Source organism: Fundulus heteroclitus, chromosome 6, assembly GCF_011125445.2.
Source record: "Fundulus heteroclitus isolate FHET01 chromosome 6, MU-UCD_Fhet_4.1, whole genome shotgun sequence".
Lineage (NCBI taxonomy): Eukaryota > Metazoa > Chordata > Actinopteri > Cyprinodontiformes > Fundulidae > Fundulus > Fundulus heteroclitus.
In genome coordinates, this window is record NC_046366.1 from 19,227,352 (window position 1) to 19,249,193 (window position 21,842).

Sequence of the window (21,842 nt, forward strand, 5' to 3'; positions counted from 1 at the left end):
CATTTAGCTATATTCAGCATTCTCTTGCAGGAAAGATGTCATCAGATGGAACAAGTTGTGGCTAGTAAGCAAGTAGCCTTGCGGGCAAAACTCAGGGGACTGAAACAGCTGATAAGTCTCTCAGCAGAATGACGAAGGTGAAAAACTAATCTGCATGCTTCTTTTTTTTTTTTTTCAAATACACAGTTTCAGAATACAAAATGAACCAAAAACACAATTACTTCCACTTATTCGTCACCCCACATGTATACAATCTAAATAAGAATTTGTTGTCTTTTGAAATGTTGGGACCTCTAAAATGATGCAATCCTGTAAATCATTGCAGGTTAATCCTTTTTTATTGGGGAAACAAAATGAGTGGTTGAATCAGCAGACGGGCAATATTGTTTTGATTAAGATGTGACATCTAAAGAATTTTGCCTGATTAAACATATGTTATACTCTAATAATCATAATAAACCCTGATGATGTTTCCAAATAGTTTTTTAGTTTAGCTTTAGGAGTATGTGTAATGTAAACTTAAATAATGGCTCTGCTGGAAGAATATAGTATAGAACTTAGAAGCATAGTAAAAAAAAAATATGCTTCTAAGTTCAATAAACACTGATAAAATTCTCAAGCCTTAGCTCATTTTTACTATCAACTTTTACAAAAACAATAAGTGAAATCCAGGTTTAATACAATTCTGCACAGGCTTAGTCTATAAGTGGATTAAACAGATAAACTAAAAAGGAAATGTTATGTTTTTGCTGTCAAATGATATTTACCGTATTTTTCTTATTAATTAAAAACGGCCGTATCTTTGAATTAACCCGTCAATATGGATTATCTTGTCTTTGATGGGGTCCAAACCAAACAATGTATAAAGAGAAAATAAAAAGTTAACACAAAAACAAGTGCAAGTGCCTCAGATAAGTTATGACCACAAAACTCCAAAAACAATAAGAAAGATGAAGCAAAGATGAATTAATGCTGAGGGGCTGAAAAAGAAACAAAAGTCTTGTAGAAAACCGTATCGTTCCTAAGTGAGAGATGTTACATTAAGTGAAATAGTGACTTTGAATAACTCCAATGGTAATTTAGGCAACTTCAAAGGAGACCCACACATAAAAGCTTGTAATCAACTTTCATAGAGACAAATGGGACTTCTGGTATGATTCGATCAAAGCCTTTTAGATTTACTTGGAGTCACAAGGGGGAGAAATTACATTTTATACTAAAAGAATTATCAAAATTGCAACAATAAAGACAGCATGTGCCACTAAAACTGATGGCTTAGGTAAAGTGGAAGTGATCACAGAGTATCAGAAAGTGTATAGAAAAAAGTGTAAAAAAGAAAAAAAAAAGTTTTATATTGCTTGGCAAACGCAAGACTTTACAACTGAAGAGCATAAAGTATTGTATTAAATAATCTAACAATAAAGGTTTTTAGATAATCCCCTTCCAACAAACATGAACATCAGTGTAAAAAACAGAAATCAGCTCCCTTTTTAACATGATTCATGAGTTGGGTATAAACAGAAAGCTCTGAACCATTTGATTCATCTAATTATATTAAATGTTCAGATTTTATCAGGAGTCTCCCCATAATTACAAGAGTAAACCAAACAGATGATGGCGAGGAACAAATGGGACAGAACCATGACCACCGACATGAACTTGGAGTAACACGGACAAATATCCACATTACTTGAGCGGCTCCTGCATCACTGTATAACGACACCCACACCAATGTTTAACCATAAGTCAGACTCTTTAGCCTGTTTTATCTCAAAAACAAATCAGGTTTTTTTTTGTTTTTTTCAGATCTAGCTTACGCCGCGCAGACAAGCTGTTAGGCCTTTCCCGACATTCCTGTCTGCAGTCCGTGCTCACTGCGCTTTCACACGGCTTCTAGGAGCTATTTAGAGTTAGATGAATTCTTTCAGCGGCATGAGAAACAATTTCATGCAGTGACTGTTTTCGCCCACAATGACAACTTCATGGCTCGCCTCACATGCACTGATATAGCCATCCTTTCTCGTTTCCGCACATTTCCAGGAGAGGCTCCGCTGCAACGTTTGTCCAAACTGGAATCTCCGGTCTGCTTTGCATTACCCAGGCATGGTCGGCCCACGGGCAACCTCCCCCGTGTGGTCTGTACTGAGGCAGATTTGACACCTCGGCGCCTGACATGCAATCGAGCTCCTGACTACAGAGCCCCTACATAGGCACGTAACAAAACACTGAAAAGAAAATCTGTTAGATTAAGCTAAAGAACGGTTTTAGGGCTGCAGGTCACAACATGTCACAAAGCAGCAGATAATTGTACTGTAAGGCTTTAATGAATTACAATTCCACAACAGCATCAAAGAATGACTGTATAGTTCAGTTTTTTTTTTAATTTGCTGCAGGATCACTCCAACCATTTTTTTTTTCTCCCCATAAGAACATCAACTGTTTTATGTAATTCTTGACTGGTATATTATTTTAGAAAAACAACTTTGAATGGGTATTTTAAGCAAAACAAAAGTCAGACATCACTGCCAATTATTCAAACCAGCTTCAAATATTTCCATGTGAATAAGTGAAAATACTTCAGAAAAGGAAGGGGCAGTCAGTCACAAGCTGTGTTCATTTCACCCTTTACTCAAACAGCTGTAATTAACATAGAAGCTTCAAACGTGTCCGCACAACAACAAATACTTTTTTACGTCACTAAGAGAAATATCTACTGACATGAACTAATAATAACACAAATTAAAAAGAGAAAAATGACTGAAACAAATCTAAATCTAAGGGAAGGAAATTCTTCATAGTTGTGCTAGAAGCAGTTTCACTGTTTAGGACTATTTTTAATTTAAGAAAAGATATATGTGTAATAGGACTTTTACACAAGCGAAAACACCTCCTCTGATGGAACAAATGGTCTCAGTACGCACACATATGCCATTGTTAATTCTGCTAATCTAGATATTTGTGTTCCTATTTCACGGGTCCAATAAATCAGCATCGAGGAGTGAGCATATGGTGAGTTTAATTTGTACTAAAAAAGTCAGAATGTGTTAGTTTCACGTTGGAAAAAGCAGCTTCAACACCCCCTCAAGTGCAAACTTAAATCAGGAAAGTCAGCAGTTCCAATCCAGCCCTGACCTTACCACCTAATATGAACTCCCTGCATATGTCATTTGTAAGAGTTGCGATAATAAACTGGTAATTTGTAATTCTAATGGCTGTTCTCTCATTAAATCAGCCATACACATAACACTGGAGACCCTCAATATGTGAACATGTTCCTTCTAGTGAATAAAACGCATGAAAAATACATTTTCTAGCGCTGGCTTTGCCCGGTTCCTGAACAAATCCCACTGGTTTTCCAACTTGTACCTGTTCCCGGTTGGGTCTGACATAGTGTCGATATGAGACTTCAGAGATCAATGGCACGTATGAACATATTTAGCAGTACATTTTTAGCTCCCCCGTGGGTGCAGTTTGCTCTTGTAATCTTTTCCGAATTAAACTGCAAAGGCAAAAGCAGACATTGTGTCATCTTGGAGGTTTTTTGGCCAGTGTTGTTTCGCTTCTCTGAAAAACAGCGTATCAATGGGGATAACCAGTACCTTTTGATAGTGTTACCAGAACACTTCTACCATGAATAGGTGTATGGGTGGAGAGAGACTAATGCTTCTGAAAATAACACTTTTCGAATTTGTCCACTCTAGCAACTGTTGGAAAGCCCTTGTCTCGCTCCTGGTACCTAAAGATTGTCATGATTGACTGTTTTTTCTACATAACTCCATTTTGCCCAAATGTTTAAACACACTGTATCAAGACTAGCGAGGTGTTGCAAAAGAAGTCAGAAGAAACATAAAAATGTAAGCTGCTAATAGATCTGTGTATTCTAAAATTATTCAGGCTGCAAGAAAGTGAGAGAGAGTGAGACTTGCATTGATTAAGAGGACGGCTGAATGGAGTCCAGCAAAGATTCTCTGCTTTATCATTTGCAGCTGTAATTTCTGTGCGCCATGGAACAACATAGATTTTAGAATATTGTCTCTGATTAAAGTTAAGGATCTAAATAAGGATCTTTTAGGAAATACACACAAAGGCACCTGTTCAGGTAATGCTAGCCACCCTAATCTGTAATACTAACCAGTTGAAAATCAATTCTGTAATCATTTATCTTTATTTTCAATTAGTAAAACCCTGTTTTACAGCTCCTGCTCTCTCACATGCACCGTGACATCTCCTCTGGTCATATAAATATTTAATGACCGCTCATGGACAGCAGGCAAGAAAATCTATTCCGAATGAGGTTCTTGTGTCTTTTCCTGTTATAGTTCTCAGCGCCTTAAAGCTAAGAGAGATAAGGAATCGGCAACAATTTCTGATTACCGCATCCGAGATCGAGATCTACGTAATGTTAAAATCTATACAGAAAAGCATATTGCTGCAAGTCATGACAGGAATTTTTCTGGATAATATTCGATACTAGTTGGATTCGCACACAAGTAAAATACAAACACCAGAAAGACCTGTAATGACATTTTCAAAACTTTTAAAATGCTTCTAAATAAAGCGTAACAACATACAGTGGGCTCAGTGAATATAAATATGACCTTATTCTGATATGAAATAAATCCAAAGTTATTGATAGCAATATTTAGACATCTTTAAGTGTCTGAAGGAGGCGTAAACCCAATTTTCAGGATTTAACCAAATTTTAGAGGAGGTTTCAATCTGTTGACGGTGGGAAACCAGACAGGGAAATTGATTCAAACACTAAAACCGCTGCAACATGAGGTCGAGCTACTGTGGTCCTGTAAAACTGCCTCCCACACCTCGGCCATTACTGGACTGTGTGGAGTAATCGTCGAAGGTAATGAGTCCCGAAGGAGGACTGCCAATACTATTAAGGACCCACCGCCATGTTTAACCATTGATAGTACATATCCACCGGTTTTTTCCCTGCAGGTAAACCCATCAAGATGCAGGAGGGGGAGCGTTTAACACTGCGTTAATTTTTCAGCGTCTCCGTGCCGGGGAAGCCTTTTTATGACTGGGCCCCGACATGAAAGCGTATCCTGAAGGGCATCGTTAATACCTGCACTGATATTCAGTTCAGTGTGTTTGCATGGGTCTCGGTGAACACGCGGGTTCATTTAGGCTCCCAGAATGTAAAGGTGTTTACCAGCTACTAAATCACTGTGAATTTTTCTGCTTTGATTCCCATCCACCTTGCCTCTGCGTGATAACTTTGAGCCGATAATTGTGACTAAAGAAGCCTCGGCACTTTTTTTTTTTTTTTTTACAAAGAATGCAAGATATTTGGTAATTTCACCAACATTAATTTATGATCATATAATTTTCAGTAAGGGGGAGAGAGTATCAAGTCTTTCCAGCAATAAAATTAGCATAATATTATGTCTAGTCTTATCATGATGGCCCAGTAGGAGACGCAGACAGAAAATGCTAATTCACTTGGTAAAATTAGACACCATTCCTCACCCCTACTTTTCACACCACTCTCTTTTTTTTTTTTTGTTGGCTTGCATCAGAAAAGCTTTGGTCACGCCACTTTCATCAGTTCAATTTGACAAACATGGCAAGCAGAGGAAATTGTAAACACAATAATGATATATTATTACCAAGTCTGTTTAGATAGCCCTTGCAAACAACTGCCTAATTACACATCCAACAGTTCCAGACCAGAATTATCACTTATTTGGAGACGCTTTTCGGGGCCAGTATGCACTCACTTTTAGCTCTGCTGCAGACTGCAGTACTCCTGAGGGAAATATCTGGCTCTTAATCTGCCAAGTGCTGCTTTATTAGCTGGTCGCTAAATTTGTCTGTCTGCTGTTTGATGATAGGCAGGTAGCGAACATTTTTTTTTTCTTCCTCTTGCTTATTTTTGCATTCATTAGCTATGAGAGGACCATTTCCCAATGCATGTTTATTTTGTCTGATTCTTTAAACCGCTGCAGACTTGAGACCTAATTTCACAACTTGCACACACGTTTAAATATGGTGCATTACTTTTCAGTGAGGTAAATGTTAGTATAAAGTAAAAACCCTGAATGGGATTTTGAGCATTGTACAAATGCATTCAAACACTTAATAAGGGTGAACAATGTTGAACCAAACACAGTACAATTAGTACTACTTTATATTTGCAGCATCAATGTTATTAAACCAATTAAAACATTTTCTGCTGAACGCACTTTTTCAGAATGAAATGCGTTATTTAGCTTCTTATGAGCTTGATATCTAACTTACCATTCATCCAAGTGTGATTATTTAAAAAAAGTAACATTGAAATGTACTTGCATCATATAGTGAACTGTAGCTTCATTTTAAGAAGCAGAAATAGACAATTGTTGACTTGTTAAATAGAGGAGGGTCCTTGGGAGAAAGCAAATAAATGATGAGTTCCAGAGGCATCGTTGTGGGTGTAACTGTTGGAAAAATCTGTGCCCTAATTTAATTTGTTGAAACCATAATTTAAAAATCAGTAATTGTGAATTATTCTGGTCTGTTCAAATCCAAAAAGGTTTTATTAAAGGTTAATTACTTTGCATGATGGCAATGATTAGAAAAGATCCTATTTGGTGGACTGCAGCATTGCTCAGACCATCCACTTGGCAAATTTACATTGGAAAATCAGCCATGGACTTCAAATATACTGTAAACCCAGAGACAGAGTTTCCATTTTCACTTTTTTTCAGCACTGGTTTGTAATAATTTGTCCACCCACTCTGTCAACTCCTTTAGAAACCAACACGCAGGCATCAATCTGCCACATTTCCTCTGGGAAACGAACACAGGTTGGGCTTGATTTTCTGGTTCTGCTCTACATAATTGCTTTCTTGTGCTGCCGCTGACTTGCGAAGGTAGATGAAGGTAGTTATTTAAGAGTATCTATGTCTGATAAAAAGCTGTAAATGTTTGAGCATATTCTTTCTAAAAAGGCAGACTGCTGACTTGAGGGACTTTTAAAAAAAAAAGAAGAAAGATCTATGCGAGTCGGGCTGATTTACAAGGAATTTAACATGAAATTCAACAACTAGTCAAGCCTCCAAAACCTTTCCTCCAGGTTTAACACTTTTGACACCAAAATCTGTGACATTTTTACTCGGAAAAGATTATTCCACGATTAAATGAAACGCTTTCATCTAGAAATATCAACAGATCGTTAAAAAACCCACCTAAAGCTTCAAGGACCACACAGCTGAAATTCTGCGTGTCTAAATGATGTGCTTTTCCAGAGTTTGCTCTGCTCACTCCATTGTTATGCAAACTCCAGGGCCATAGGAGTGCAAAGAGAGCGAATTTGAACAATGATGAGAGCTCTTGCAATGAGACGGGGGGGACAGCCGTCAGGGTGTAGATTTGCAGAATTTGGAGTTACGCGCAGATCATACTAAACCTAGGAAAATCTAAATAAATAAAACATTTAAAAATCAGCATCTTAGATGGTTTAGTATTTAAGGTCCAATGGGAAACACAGACTGTCACCATATAATCAAATACTACTTGAGGCTATTTTATTCTTCTTTTGGCCCAATAACTGTTCATAAATACTCTTTATGCTTCCCTTAACCAAAAGCCTATCAAAACTCAGACTTTATACAACCACAATAAAGTCCTCAATTAATGTGGAAGGCAAAAAAGAGAAAATTTAATTAAACCACAGGGACTGTAAAGATTCTGTCCAGTAGTAAGTTAACTGTTGCTTTAGGGACCAATGATTAATTTTCCTACCAATGCATCTATTGACCGTTGATATGGTTCATTTGTTAAATAATTTCTTCTACCAAGTGTTGATCCAAGAGAGCGGTGAGGCATCCTTTTGTTGTTTTAGTTGTCCAATCAGCAGTTCAAAACCCAAGTGTTCACAGAGATCAATAACAGAGGAAAGCAGAAAATGTGACCAATCGCCATTGAATAAACCCGGTTTTTACTACACTGGAGCAATTATTCTTTAACCAGAACGGCTGAAGACTCAATCCCATTCATTCCTCTGATCACTTTCTTTCTCTTAACCTCTTCGTAAGCTCTAATCCTTGTAAGGTCTGCACAAAGTTTACGTATCTATTCAAACCACACATTCATGTGTGTTGGTAACTGTAGCAAACCCAAACGTGTGTTTCTGCACAATGAGGGAAAGCACAGCCAGAGCTCTGTATAAATATAAGCAAAACATACGCAGCCGCCATACCACCTCTCAAAGCTTCAAAAAAAAAACAAAAAAAGGCTTCTGTTCATGCAAAGCCTTCCTTTGCTGCCAAGTTTTTTTTTTTATTTCTTGTGTTGTGGCAAAGCCCAACAGCGGTGTAAAGGATGCATGCCTCTTTTGTTTTATTTCGAGCCCCCTGCCTCCGTTTGTTTCCTCCTCCAGTACATCATTCCTTTGGGTGTTTGTACGGTGTCCCTTAGTTACCACATAAGAGGCCGCACAGCTCAGAGAGTTAAAAGCCTGCCCTGTCCCACTCATACGAACAAGGCCATCAATAATTCACCCTCATCGGGAAGCATTATCTAACAGCCTTATAAAAATTTAAGGATCGTGGGTGACAACATGGAACCATGAAGAAAGTGCTTCGTAAGAGGACACTTCAGGTAGCGGCGACGCTGGCAACAGATATGTTAAAATCCGGGAGCCAGACTTGTTTCGCGCCGAGCGGTTATACATAAAAGACAGACGCCTCGCTGTTTTAAAATATAACCAACAACAATGAGACTCGGCCGTCTCATCTCTCCCAGCCCCTCCTGCAGGAGTGTGTATCGGTGCGGCACAAAGGTGGAAGCGTTTGCTCGGGTCGTATTAACACCCAGGCTCATTCTCATTGACAGTGAAATCCCTCTAAGCCAAGATCAATTACACCCAGCTCTGCTGTAATTAAAATGTCCTAACAAAGGTCTTAGGAGTGCAGGACAGAAACCATACCTATTCAAGAGAAAGATCAGTCAAATCTATAGTAATAACTGCGAGGAAATAACTCCTGATGAGATTGGAGCTTGCTTGGAGAAAGGATGTGTAAGTGTGGGTGCATTGCTTATACCTAGATGTGCACAGAGAAAAAGAGATGACCACCAAAATCAGATGATTTTACACCAGGAAAGCAAAAGTTAAAAAAAAATTCTCAGTGAACACAGTATTAGCAGTTTATCTAAGGACAACAGCCTTTTGTGTAAAGGTTGCTGCTGAGCAAAAAAATATCCGGAATGTTTAAAAAAATTAAGCCCGAGAGCAGAAATTGCGCTGGAAGCTTCTAGAAAGGAAAATCTATTTTCTCCAGAGGCATGGTGGCTGCTCAGCAGATTGTATGTTGTATAAACATGGGCTAAGATGATCCAAGCTATTATAACTGGAGATACACACCGCTGACCGGAATCAGGTGATTTTCAGCTTGATTGGACCTGACTTTTGATTGGCTGGACAGAAACAATAAGGTATTTTTTTCTGACCAATAAATCCTCTTCACATATCCCAATAACACACTTTCTTGTGGGAACTGTAACCAAGACTAGAAAACTCAATCTGAGCCATTTTCCTTATGTTTAAAGGGTTAAAAGAAGCACAGAAATTTAAAAAGCTGTTCAAAATGTAACTTTATATTAAGAATGTCTAAAATTCATGAAGGCTGCCAGAGAGCGAGAGAGAGCAACACTTTCAGTCTATGACAGGAATCTGAAAATATCACTACAAAGTTGCTCTGTTTTAAGCTGTTACTGAAAAGGTAGGACCTCAGAAGGTCTGTATCAGGAAAATTCCCTTTGAAATGTGTTACAGGTACACCATTCCTTTGACTTTAATGCGACTATATTCATGTCTGTTATGAAATGTAATCACTAAGGTATAAGATTTATTGGTTAAAATTCTGTTGCTTAAAAATCGGCAACCTTTTTAAGCCCAAAGTGGGGCATAAAACCCACAACAAATAGCCGAGCTCCAGGAAATAAACTTCTGGGTCAAAACGCATATTATGTAATTATTTTGTCTTTGTTTTATAATTGTTTAGATCAATCCTGCTTAGATGCGAGTTGTTTAATGCTGACTGCACACTTCTCTCTCACACATGGTCTGATCTTGCCTTCATAAGGCTTCCGTAGAGTTCCAGTAAATTTAGTAAATTATTCAACAATTTAACACATCGCAGTGAATGAGTTTTTATTTACTCGTGGATATTAAGTTGGACACTGTTATTTATTTGTGAGATGAAGTACCTCTATATTTTAAGATGGGAAAATTTTAAATATTAATGTGATTTGTAATGTAGAAAAATAAAAACTGCAATTATTTTTAGATGGGTTTAATTCATAAATACTTTTGTCCCATTGCCTGTGGCATTTCACTGTATTTACAGGTTATCAGAGATGCACACACACACACACACACACACACACACACACACACACGCACACACACACACACACACACACACACACACACACACACGTAACTTGTTACTAATCTGTTTTGTTACTTAAACCATTTTATTACAACAGTCAAATCTTCAATGCTTCCAGAAAGTAGGGAAAACTAATCTGTTGTTATTTGAAGTTCTTAAAGATAAATCAGTATCGGCAGACGGCAGGTAAGAGTTTTATAGAAAATTGGTGGCCAAAGTAAGCCGATCTCTAAAAGGGCTAAACAACATTAGACAGTCTTGCTATTGTAATGATACTGGTAATTATTGCGAGAACATCAGTTTCTCTTCTTTCCCGTATTTTTCATCTGTGCTTCCATTACTTTGTGATCTTTAGCATTTTGGGCAACACATCCATTGTGCCTGGTGTGAGCATCTGCTGGCATCAGACTTTGTCTAACAGGCTAAATATTATATCAGCATGACAAATGCAAGTTCACAAAACTTGGAATATATCAGCCAACAATTATTACACTTCAAATGGTCCTTTTGGTCAGGACTCAGGATATTGTTACAATATGTTGTGCGTCCCTGATTTCTATTTATAAAAACAGTGGGTTTGTCTTAGAGCAAGATCAAAAAAGGGCAAAAGAGGTCATATGAAGCACAACTGTGCCAAACATTTTACTCAGCGTAAAGAATCAAACACTCATTTGTGCATACTGCAGGAACATGAGCTTGTTTTCGTAGCTCCAACTACTAAGGCGACTAATTATTTGTTCTTTTAAGTACATGATGCTCTACTATGGTACACAAGGAAATGACAGAATGCTTATGAGTCTCCCAATTAAAACTCAGCGGTGGAGTGATTAGCAATCACAACTCCACTCTTCAAATATCAAGATCTGATTTGCTCGGCTGATCAACAACAAGCTTCCCTCACTCGGCTGCAACTCGCAGAGCCCTGCAGTCCCTTTCTCCCTGTTCTAAAGAGGCTTTTGAAATGGCGGAAATCAGCACAACTCCACAAGAAAAGAGCTCCGCTGGGTTTTTGGACTTCTATACCACTCCAGCTTCATGCTTGAACAATTTGCTTCTTTTTTTTTTTCTTTCTTTTTTCTTTTTTGTTTAATGTTGCAAGTGATCACAAAACAGATTACACGGTGACACTGATAAACGCTTCGACGTTTTTGCTTTTACAGGACAATTCATCATAGCACTAAGCTCGAAGCATGCGGCATCAATAAGACTGCTCGTGGCAAGCCCCAAAATTAAACCTGAAAGCTGCTCCCTTGTTGCCCTGGCGAGGGGACTACTCCAGACGCCGAGAGTATGCAAGATGGCTGACTTCCCTGACACATTGTGAAAGTGTGCCTATGCCATCCGAGGTAATAGATTCGCTTTGCAGTGTGACTCCCACCACTCCTTATCCTCGGTGACAACGCCTGCCAGTCAAAGCCCGAGGAACGTTCAAGGACTCTGACAATATCTCCTCACCTTGAAAATAGATTGGCTTTGTCGCCGAACGCCGAGTGACACCAAGTAAGCATCAAATAGCCATTAGACATGGCAGACGACGAGCCTGAAGATAACAGGTGATCATGTGACTCCCCCCCCCCCACCCCCTCCTCCCAAGTGATCCAAACAGCTCCATGAAAACTGCCATTTGAGGTATTCTTTCAATACATAAAGACACAACAAGGACGAAATGCCAGCAATACCGTAGGAGGTGACATTTAAGCATTGCATGAAAGCACTAAGTGAGGAAAGATTTTTATGATCGCAGCAAAACCAAGGTGAGGGAAAGGGCTTCCATGTAGTATTTAATTTAGCCTTTTAATGCTTTCAATAACTAGTTTCTGAAGAGGCAAATGTGCTTGTGCAGTTCCCGCGAAAGCACTTAATAGAAGAATTCATGCTGTCCATCACGTGTGGTGGCCTTGCAAAAGGAAGAAAATAAAAAAAAAATAAAAACTGGGTGTAAACCCACACCAGTTTCATACGTTTCAATGGTATGAGAACAGTAACTGTTAAACCACATCAGTTGACTGATTTACATATTTATATGATTCATGAGTGCCACGAAGGAAGAACTGCAGTGAAGCATAGCCTGAACCTCAATTTCTAGGATAATTATATGGTGCTATTTAGGAATATCAGGGAAGCACTGAAGACAGATGACCTGTCAGATACACCTAATACCAACACACTCTTCAGCCTTTAATCTACACGCTTCCTGTGACCTTATACAGCGGCAGGACCAAATAAAGAACACTATCTCTGTATCCCCCCCCGAGACTCAGCAACGTCCTGGTATGCTAATATCGGCGCAGCGTTGGGGCAAAGGAGCTCAGAAGGCGCCTCAGACGACTCACAGGTCAGTGCTAATCTTCTGATAGATGGAGCCCAAACACACGGGACGCATCCATCAAGCGCCGCTGACGGGGGAAGAGATCTGCACCCACCGAAGGGTTAACACGCAACCCAAGGGGACCAGTGACGATCCATCACTTGAGAACAAGCCTGTTTTTGAACTCGGCGTCAGACAACGGCACCAAGGGGGGAGCTTCCTCACACACAGAGCCTATGGGACTGCTAGGACACTAAGCTCAGGGCTTCTGTTGATCATTAAACATCCATTTCAAACCAGTGGGGGAACGTTAACTGTCATTTTAAACACCGGAGGTGGTTCTCAGGAATATGTCCGCCTATAATGTTAAAAGGACAGCTCAGAATTTCAGAAGCGAGGGTCTGTTAAAAGGTTTAAAGCACTTCATATTTTAACTGGAGTACCTAACGTTTTGTTTGGTATAAATCCAGATTAGTTGGAGCTGAAGAATGAGGACCAATGGCGAGTCTGAGCTGGGCCAAAACCAAATGAGTCCTTTTGACATAATTCCAGTCTTAAATAGTCATAGCAGGTAATGCAAACACCACTTCACGAACCTATTTTATTAACCGCCTTCATGTTTGCATTGAGGGATTATTCACACATAAGCCATTAAATATTTACACAGGAAGTGAAGGCTGGAGGTGGTCCACCAACAACTTTGTAGGGAAGTTAATCTAGTTATTGGCTGTCCAAAAAAGTCAATAAAAGTCACTAAATGAGAATGCTGGCACATTAGCATAATTGGTCATGTGCATCTAATTGTGATGGGTGTGTTGGGTGAGAGGATAAATGTGAGTGCAACACACTCTGAATATGAACTTCAAATGAACTCTCTTGTGTCACCATTGCAATCCTCCTCCTTTATCCAGGCTTTGGACCAGCAAGAGGAACCCAAAAAGAAGACTCTTGACGATTTGATTTGCATTCTGGAGGCAGAGGGGTGAAGATCTTCTGCTCTGCCTGCTGCTGGGAGTGACTGCTGCGTGGCATGAGGACCGGGCCACCTGGAAGCGCTTTGGGATGGGGGAGGGGCCAAAAGGCTGCACGCACTGCTTGTCGTAAAGAAAAATGATATGTGCTATCCCTTCAGTCTCCAAAAGTCTCAAATACCATCAGAGAAAAAAAAAAGAAATCAGTAGGTTTGCCGGCAGTTCCTTCCAACAAAAAAACAGTCGCCAGAGCGAGCTTAATAGTTTTTACATCTAGTGATTAAGTAGGCAATATACGGCTGTGGCTGAAGCTAAAAGCAAGACCAAAGCAGACTACAAGTCAAATCTCAAAAACCTCATTTTTTTTTTTTTTTTTAGTATTCGACATTTGCATTGGGTGGTTATTTGAAGAAAAACCAGAAGATCATAAACACAGGAAATTGATGTAGCTTAATCATGAAAGACTCCGAAGGAGTAAGTCAACAACTAAACCAGTGTGGACTTCTACCGTCCTAAAATACCCTCAATCTTAAAGTGCAAATTTTGAAGTTAAATATTAAATATTTAAAGAAGTTAAATATTATTTTTCCTTCCCATACATGCCCTTAAAACTGCCCGACGTGTAAAATGACTTATCCTCTTTTTACTGCCGTTGTCCCTATATGATGGACTAGTCGGTTCATGAGGGAGTGATCCGGGCCGAATTCATTGGGCGTGCGCGTGGATGTGATGTGCTGTGCGCTCTCTTTCTTCTTCGTTGAGTCTCTGCCGTAATCAGCGCATTAGTGAGAGAACACAGGCTAAATTCAATATTTATAACTTTCTTACCTCACAATACATCACACCTCTAAACAAAAGACCTGTGCAGTAGCAGCGGCAGATGTTTTTCCTCTTCTCCCTTGCATGTGTACAACAATGGTGTCATTTCAACTTGTTGCCAGAGGGGGCAGACTACTGGCAAAATCCTGGAACTTACACTATGCTCCTTTAAAAATGTCACAATGATTCATGCAAATGCTATTTTATAAACCTTTAAACCGTCCACACAACTGAATCAGGTGTTTGTTTTTTTTTTGTTTGTTTGTTTGTTTTTTACAAAGAGGCCAATGGTCTTCTCTTCTTTTAAGAGAAGACATGGTATGAGGCAGTGTGAGACAAAACTGATTAGAACAAGTAAATGTTTCTGGTAAATGTAGCTACCAAAATGTTTAAAATTTTGAGAAATAGCATTCACTTAAACTGCAAAAATAAGTTCTTACCTTTTTGCACTGGTAAATATTTTTATTTATTATACTCTATCCAGAAATTCTTTACATATTCTGTTCTCAGTATGTGTTTCCCACAGGAAGATAATTAGGGGCACACTTCCTCCTACCACAGTTTCCAGTGTAAATAATAATCAGCTTCTCTGTAAATACATCCCTTTTACAAACAAGACAATGGTTTAAATGTTAATTAATAAGGTTGCTAAAAGAAATTGAGAATAGAAGGTCTTTAAATGGGAGAGTCTGTTGCCTTCCACATCTGGGACCAACTAATCTGGATTTATACTGAATCAAGAGAGTTAAGATATTACCTCCTTACAACTTCTTAAACATGCCTTTCTTAAAAAAAAAAAAAAACTCTGTACTATCCCTTTAACTACCCTCATACACATTTATTTGCCTCTTTATTTTTCTAAGTAAAGCCACAAAATGGCTTCAATGGGCTTCAGCAGTGATTTAAAAACTCACCCTCGAGCACTTTGCTAAATACTCGATGCCCTTTCCAGCTTTTTAACTCAGTGAGGTTTTTTTTCTCTTCTATCCCTTCCAAATGTGGACAACAAGAGAGAGAGAGAGAGCAGCTTTGATGTTACTTCAAAAAAATAAAAAAATAATCCAAAAAAAAAATGAGGAGGAGGAGGTGGGTGGGGGTTGAGGGGTGTCTTTAGAGAGCATCACAGGAAAATGTCAGGTTGCAGCCGCTACTAGACTCTAGATCATTTCGCGGCGAGCAAGAGGAAATCCATCTTAGGAGGGAGCACCGATGCCAATTTCGCCACTGACAGCAGCCTCCACAGAGCAGAATGCAAGCACCTCTCCTCTTCAGCAGCTTTTTAATAATCTGAGCGGCCGGGCCCGGGCTCGGCACCGCAGCGTGGTTTCCACTCCAACTCGACAAACTTAACCACAGTTCGCTCTCGCCTCGTTCTCCCCACGCGTCCGCAGTCGCAGACGGGCTGTTCTCGCAAGGCTTTGTTAGGACCGAGAAGACGCCAACGGCGGGGAGAGAAATTACGCCATACATTGGAAAAATCTGCACGCTGCGTCTTCGGGGGAGTGTTCCTCTTTGAAGATCAATCTAATCTAAGCTCATCTTCCGTTACTCATCTCTTCCCGTGTCCCCCTCTCGCCCTACTTGTTTGCCCAACCATTACGCGAGGAAGTTGGAGGAATTGAACGAGGCAGTTGTCAAACCTGTCGGCTGTGAGGGAAGATGGCAGGTGACGTTCTGATCCCCCCCCCCCCCACACACACACACACACACTCCATTCTTCTCTCTGGGCTTCAAACTTGAATCTACGCTCCCTCCTTTACCCCTCTGCGAACGTTGTGTGGTGTTATTTTGTCCAAACAAAGGGAAGGGGAGGAAGGAGCGGGCCGAACTCTTCTGCCGATCGGGGAGCAGTTGGCTCATGTTATTACCGGGGAGCAGGAGGAGCATGAAGGGGCCGCTGACCCCTACTGCGCTTCCAATGGCATTTACATTCCCTGTCTCTGTGTAATAACATTTCACACGCTGCACCCTCTTTCACTATTAACCTACGCTGATCCTATTTTCAAAGTAAGGGCATGCACAAAGGCACGAAAGCGCTTCCCTTTCTTTCTTTTTTTTTTTTTTTTTTTTTTTTTTAACGTTGTCATTGTTTGTTTGTTTCTCTTTGTGCTCGCCCGCAAAGTGTCTGTTTATTTTCATCTATTTAACCTGCCGAAAACTGAAGCGAAGATTAGACCGTGCATCACAAAGACAAAGAGGAGAGAGAGAGAGAGACGAAGGATCCATCAAAATAAACAATGTCTTGGTGCATTCTTTCTCTGACAAATAACACCTGCACAGAATTGGAAATAAATATTATCTCTGCAACGGGAGGGTGGGTGGATGGGATGGGGTGGGGGGGGCCCAAAACAATCAGACACCAGTAGGCACGCGGGAGGCTCGCAACAAAGCATGAATACGCCGTGTCTTTACGTCGTCACTCAATCAATGTCCAATTAAACCATTCAGCTCACAAGAAGGCACTCGAGAGCAAATTCGTTTTGGGGCGCTTTAGAAACTCAACGCTGCAGCTAAATCGACTAAATACATTTTCTGTAACTTATTTGTGTGTTTTTTTCCCCTTTTTATCTAGTGAATGCTGTGGATTCCCTTTTCTGTCAAAAAAAAAAAAAAAGGAATCTTGGCCCCTATTTCTTTTTGAATAGTGGGGGGGAGAGAGAGAAAATCTTTCTAACATGACCAAGTCGATGAGCTGCATCCACAATTTCCACTCAATGCATGGCTTTTCGGTGTAAGATCATGGCCAACTAATTCTCCCAATCCACAGTAAATCTGCTTCCAACACAAACACCAGCTCTTCTCTCTCACTTACCCTCCCATACGCACAGACACACACACACAGACACAGACACACACACACCCAACCAACTGCCGTCTCCAGAAACCCTGCGACTAGCCTGCTTCTTCGCCACCGCAGACCCCACCGGCGGCGGCAGCAGTGCTCCATCAGAACAAAAACTGCTCGGAGGAAGGGGGCCTGGCAGCTAAAGTTCTCCCCCTATTCAAATGCAAACACTTTGATATGGAAATTGCCAGTTACAAAAAAAAAAAAAAAAAAAAAACCTGCTAGAATTCACACTAGCGTGGACCGAAACCATTTGCCCAATGTGAGATAAGATGGCACTTCCTCCCAAAGACAACACCAGACAAATGGACCAAACCGACCGGCGTGACTTGGGTGGGAGCTGGGCTGCAGAAAGAGGGGTGCGGGATGAGAGGAAGAGGAGAGAGACCATTTGTCCCCAACTAGCACCACTCCCTGTGCCCCCATTTGAATTTCTGCTATTCACTATAGTCGCTCCTTCTCTAATTGTTAGCTCCATTTTGTCCCTTCCTACTTCCATTTTGCACCTTCAACAATCCATTTCATACACAGTTTACTTCTACAACCGCATACCTTTTCATTTTTCTTCACAGTTAAGCATTATCATGAATTGTATTCGTAAATAGTGCTGAAAAGGCTCGAATCTCACATATAATGTCATTTAAATTCATACTATTTTCAGAGAGCTTTGCAATACACCCAATTTCCATTGTTCATTTTGGTTTTGCTTCCACTTTGGTCGTCATATCCATAACAAAATGACACCAGAGGAGTTTCTCCAGGTCAAGTCGCTCCTTTATCTCCATTTTGTACCCATCATGCATTGCCATTTCATCCCTTCCTACTTCCATTTCCTAAAAACAACAATTTCGTACCCATGTCCTTTACCATTGATAATTAGTTAGCTTGAACTGATAATGAAGTACTTTTGATTAAATATTCTGACAAATATTTATCAAAACGTATAAATCTTACAGTTAATTGAATTCAATTTCCAAAAAAAAACTTAGGAAGTTTCCCCATGCCACTCCTTTTCTCACTGATCATGGCGCTAATCCTCATTTGGATAAGGCTGATTTATTGGAAACACGCAAAATCGTGTTTCCCCGATCCAACCAAAAGGATTTTGAGCAAATTACTGTTGGTGGACATTTACTAGTGTCAACTTTCCTTACAGCAGAATGGATTCAAAAGGAATCGAAATCCTCGGCTGTCCAAAAGGATTCAAAAGTGGCAACATGTTGACCAGAGAACCGGTACAAAACATCCTGTGAAGGAAGTCTTCCTTTCATACCAAAAAAACATTTTAAATATTCAGTACAAAATAAGGATGGGTATTTATCACATCGTTATGGATAAAGAATCTTTCCCGTCAGGGTCTGAATATGACTGGATTTGCTTGGTGCCGTAAAATTCATCCATACGCTTAAATACGAAGCTGTTATATAAGACCAAGGAAGACCCCAGTTTCCCCAAACTTATATAATGATGCGCCACTGTCCTGATTTAGTACAGACAGTATGGATTGTATGTAAATCTCGCTCAGCTTTGATATTTCTGGCTGGCACAGGCGGCCAAAGCGCTCTCTTGTTGTTTCTCTCCAAAGGTCTGAGAGGCCCAGGTCCCTAAAAGCCTCACGCGAGAATAAAATGTGGTTCCTTCAGTCTGTAAAAACTCTATTTATGTGTGTATTAGAGTGTGCATGTGTCTGCCTTGTGGGATGTGTGTTTGTGTGTGTGTGTTTGTGTGTGTGTGTGTGTCCCATCATCACACATGGCTAACTCAGGTCTGTGAATTATACATGTCCTGTGAAATGATCTTATTTTACAGCCGCAAAATGGAAAAGTAAATGGAGACAGCAACTGACAACCCAGCTCTAGGATGTCTACAACTAGGTGGAGATGTTTGGGGAATTCTATGTTTTCTTTCTCCCCATATATAATTTTATAGATTTTGTTTTACTAACATGAATAATAGTGGCTAACTGACGCATCCTATTTTATTTGTTTTCTCGAGGCTTTTAGGTCACATCAAGAGATCCCCTTGCCATGTTGAGCGTCGGTGAAAATTAACCATGTTTTTATTTATAGACGGGAATTAAAATGTTAAGGATGAGTCTGCCTGTCTGATAGGATTGGTTTGATTTTAGATTTCATGGTGTGATTGGGATCTGTTGGTCTTACAAAGAGCCCTAAGATTATAATTGTTTGTAAATCGGGGATACGTAAATAAAATGAACTAAATATACACAAGTGTAAAATAACAGGGAGCAGTTAAGTTAAAGACCCGGCAATACGACGGCTTGTCTTTTTGAATAATGTGCACCCGCAGATAGCTTTCTGATTCTCTGAGCAAAGCAACTTCAAACTCCAAGTCTTTATATGCTACACCATGGGGGGATCCATTGATTTCATCGCAGCAGTTTAAAACTGCTGGAGGCCCCCCCTTTTTTTCCTCAATTTTTTTTTTTTTTTTTTTTTCTAATCCTATTTCGGGAGTGTAAATAAACGGCCCTCATTCAGAGAGCCACAACCCAACATCTCCACAAGAAAGAGTCAAACATGCGCGTTTGAACGCTACTTACAGCGCGGTGCCAAAATAAGAATCCCCGGCGTGGAGTGGTGATCCGATTCAGTCCAACCAACGCCAGGAGTCCTCCGCCTCTCCTTTCTCGGCTTTATTTTAAAAAGAAGCCCTCATAAACTACACAAAGATGGCTGGAGCTCTGCTGCATTCCTGACCTTCTTCACAGTGGACAGAAGATGGGGATCTCCGAGGCAGATAAGCGCTCCTCTTCCAGCCGGTGCGCCCGGGACCAGACGAATAGCTCCATGTCGAGGGGTCTGTTCAAAAGTAATGATCGTTTCCCCCCCTCCTCCTCCTCCTCTCCTTCCACCTCCACCACCACCTCTTCTCCCTCACAGACTCCTTCCGACGGGAGCGCTACGGACAGACTGCTTGAAGCAGGGATCACTTCAAGGAGACGGGGGTGCACCCCAGACTGGCTTCGAAATCAAACTCCCAGCGCCTCAAGTCAGTCCGAAAAGTCCTCCGGCCGTCTGGGACGCAGGCGGCACTCTGATCTACACGGGAGAACGTGGCTTCTCCGGTGCTTCTGTGTGCGCTCCGGTGGCGTTCCCTCTGCGCCTCATCCACACGCCGCGCAGACAGTCGGGGCTAGAGCCGGACTGGAGGCAAGCAAGGCGAGGAGAAACGGCGCACAGGTCCCCTGCTCTGCAGCAGCTGGCTGCGCACGGCGGCGCGTAAAACCCGGCGCGGATCGCCGGCACGGCACGGAGCGGAGTGGCTTCAGATGCCAATTAAAGGGATAGTTCGGGGTTTTTTTTTAAAGTGATATTCTGGCTAAAGGTTCTAAGCAGTTAATGTCCAACCTGCTGCAGAGCTTAGATACTTGGTGTTTTACTGCAGTTAACATCCAGGTTACTCAGTCTGGGCATCATTTCTAATGTTAGAAGCAGAACAGCAGGCAAGGGTCTCACTGTTACTTTCTGAACGACAAAATGAAAATTTTTAACTGGGTTTAGCGTCTTATGTTATCCGTTAACGCAGTTGGCAAAGCCAGGGCAATAGTAAGACAACTGTTTCCATAAGTATTCCTTCTGAAATACTTTTACCCTGAGATTTCGATAAGGCTGCCATCATTTCAAACACTAGCATGCTAAATGACAGGTAGATTTTTCCGTACGTTTTCCCAAGTCCCTTTTTGAATAACTGCGAATGCGCAAGATCATCTTACCTCGCTCTTCCGCTCCTTAGGGGGGGTCGCACGGAAAAATATCCCAAATCCACTCTGGCCTTATTTATTTCTACTGAGTCCTTCCTCTTCTTCTCATAAACTTGTACACAGTTTGCTTCTTGTGACTCTCAGTCATGTTCAAAGTATGCGGTGAGAGCAGCGGAGCTACAATGAACGGCTAACAAGGAAACTAACAAGGAACGCACACTGGCATTACATGAGCGCGTCAGAATGATTGGCATGTGGGACAACCAATAGATAAGGCGATACCCCCCCCCAGAACTGGAGGGACAGAGGAGTGTGTGGCCAGGATTGATCATCTGACCGATCCCTGCCATTCGGTCCGAATGACAGGATTGGTCGAAAAGATTTATCTTTTTAACCTCCTTGTTGTGAATACATAATGTAGTAACTACTTTCAGGATGGAAGGACCATTTCACCCAGTGTAACAAAAAGTGTTTCTGAACAGGATTACCAACTACAGCTTTAAAAGTATTGCACCGATAACCTCTGCTCTACTTTCATCGCCCTTCCTGTTATCTTCTAATAATGTCTCTTGTCTGTCACAACATGAATAAACCTTAGAACATTTTCAACATGCTCTGGGCATACAAGGATTGGATGTCCCTTGAAAGCATCCCAGATACCAAGACGCCCACAGCACCCCCCACCCCACAAAATACATCAGGGGACACAGTCGTAAGCGAGTTTTTTAACTACCTCAGCGACCTCTGCCGTAGTGATGTAATCGCCTTCTCCTGACTTTTC

General features: G+C 40.8%; 1 protein-coding gene across 9 annotated transcripts in view; it reads right to left on the reverse strand.

Moving 5' to 3' along the window:
- Positions 1-20,549, reverse strand: part of LOC105934788 (adhesion G protein-coupled receptor L2) — a 146,116-nt gene extending 125,567 nt beyond the window's left edge. For 5 of the 9 annotated variants that reach the window (XM_036138252.1, XM_036138259.1, XM_036138253.1 and 2 more), the window contains exon 1: positions 19,901-20,548. The gene's annotated coding sequence lies outside the window, so the exon portion shown is untranslated. Of the gene's footprint in view, positions 1-19,900 lie in introns of all 9 variants that reach the window. The other 4 variants (XM_036138256.1, XM_036138258.1, XM_036138257.1 and 1 more) reach the window with 2 other exon arrangements.
- Positions 20,550-21,842: the final 1,293 nt, after the last annotated feature.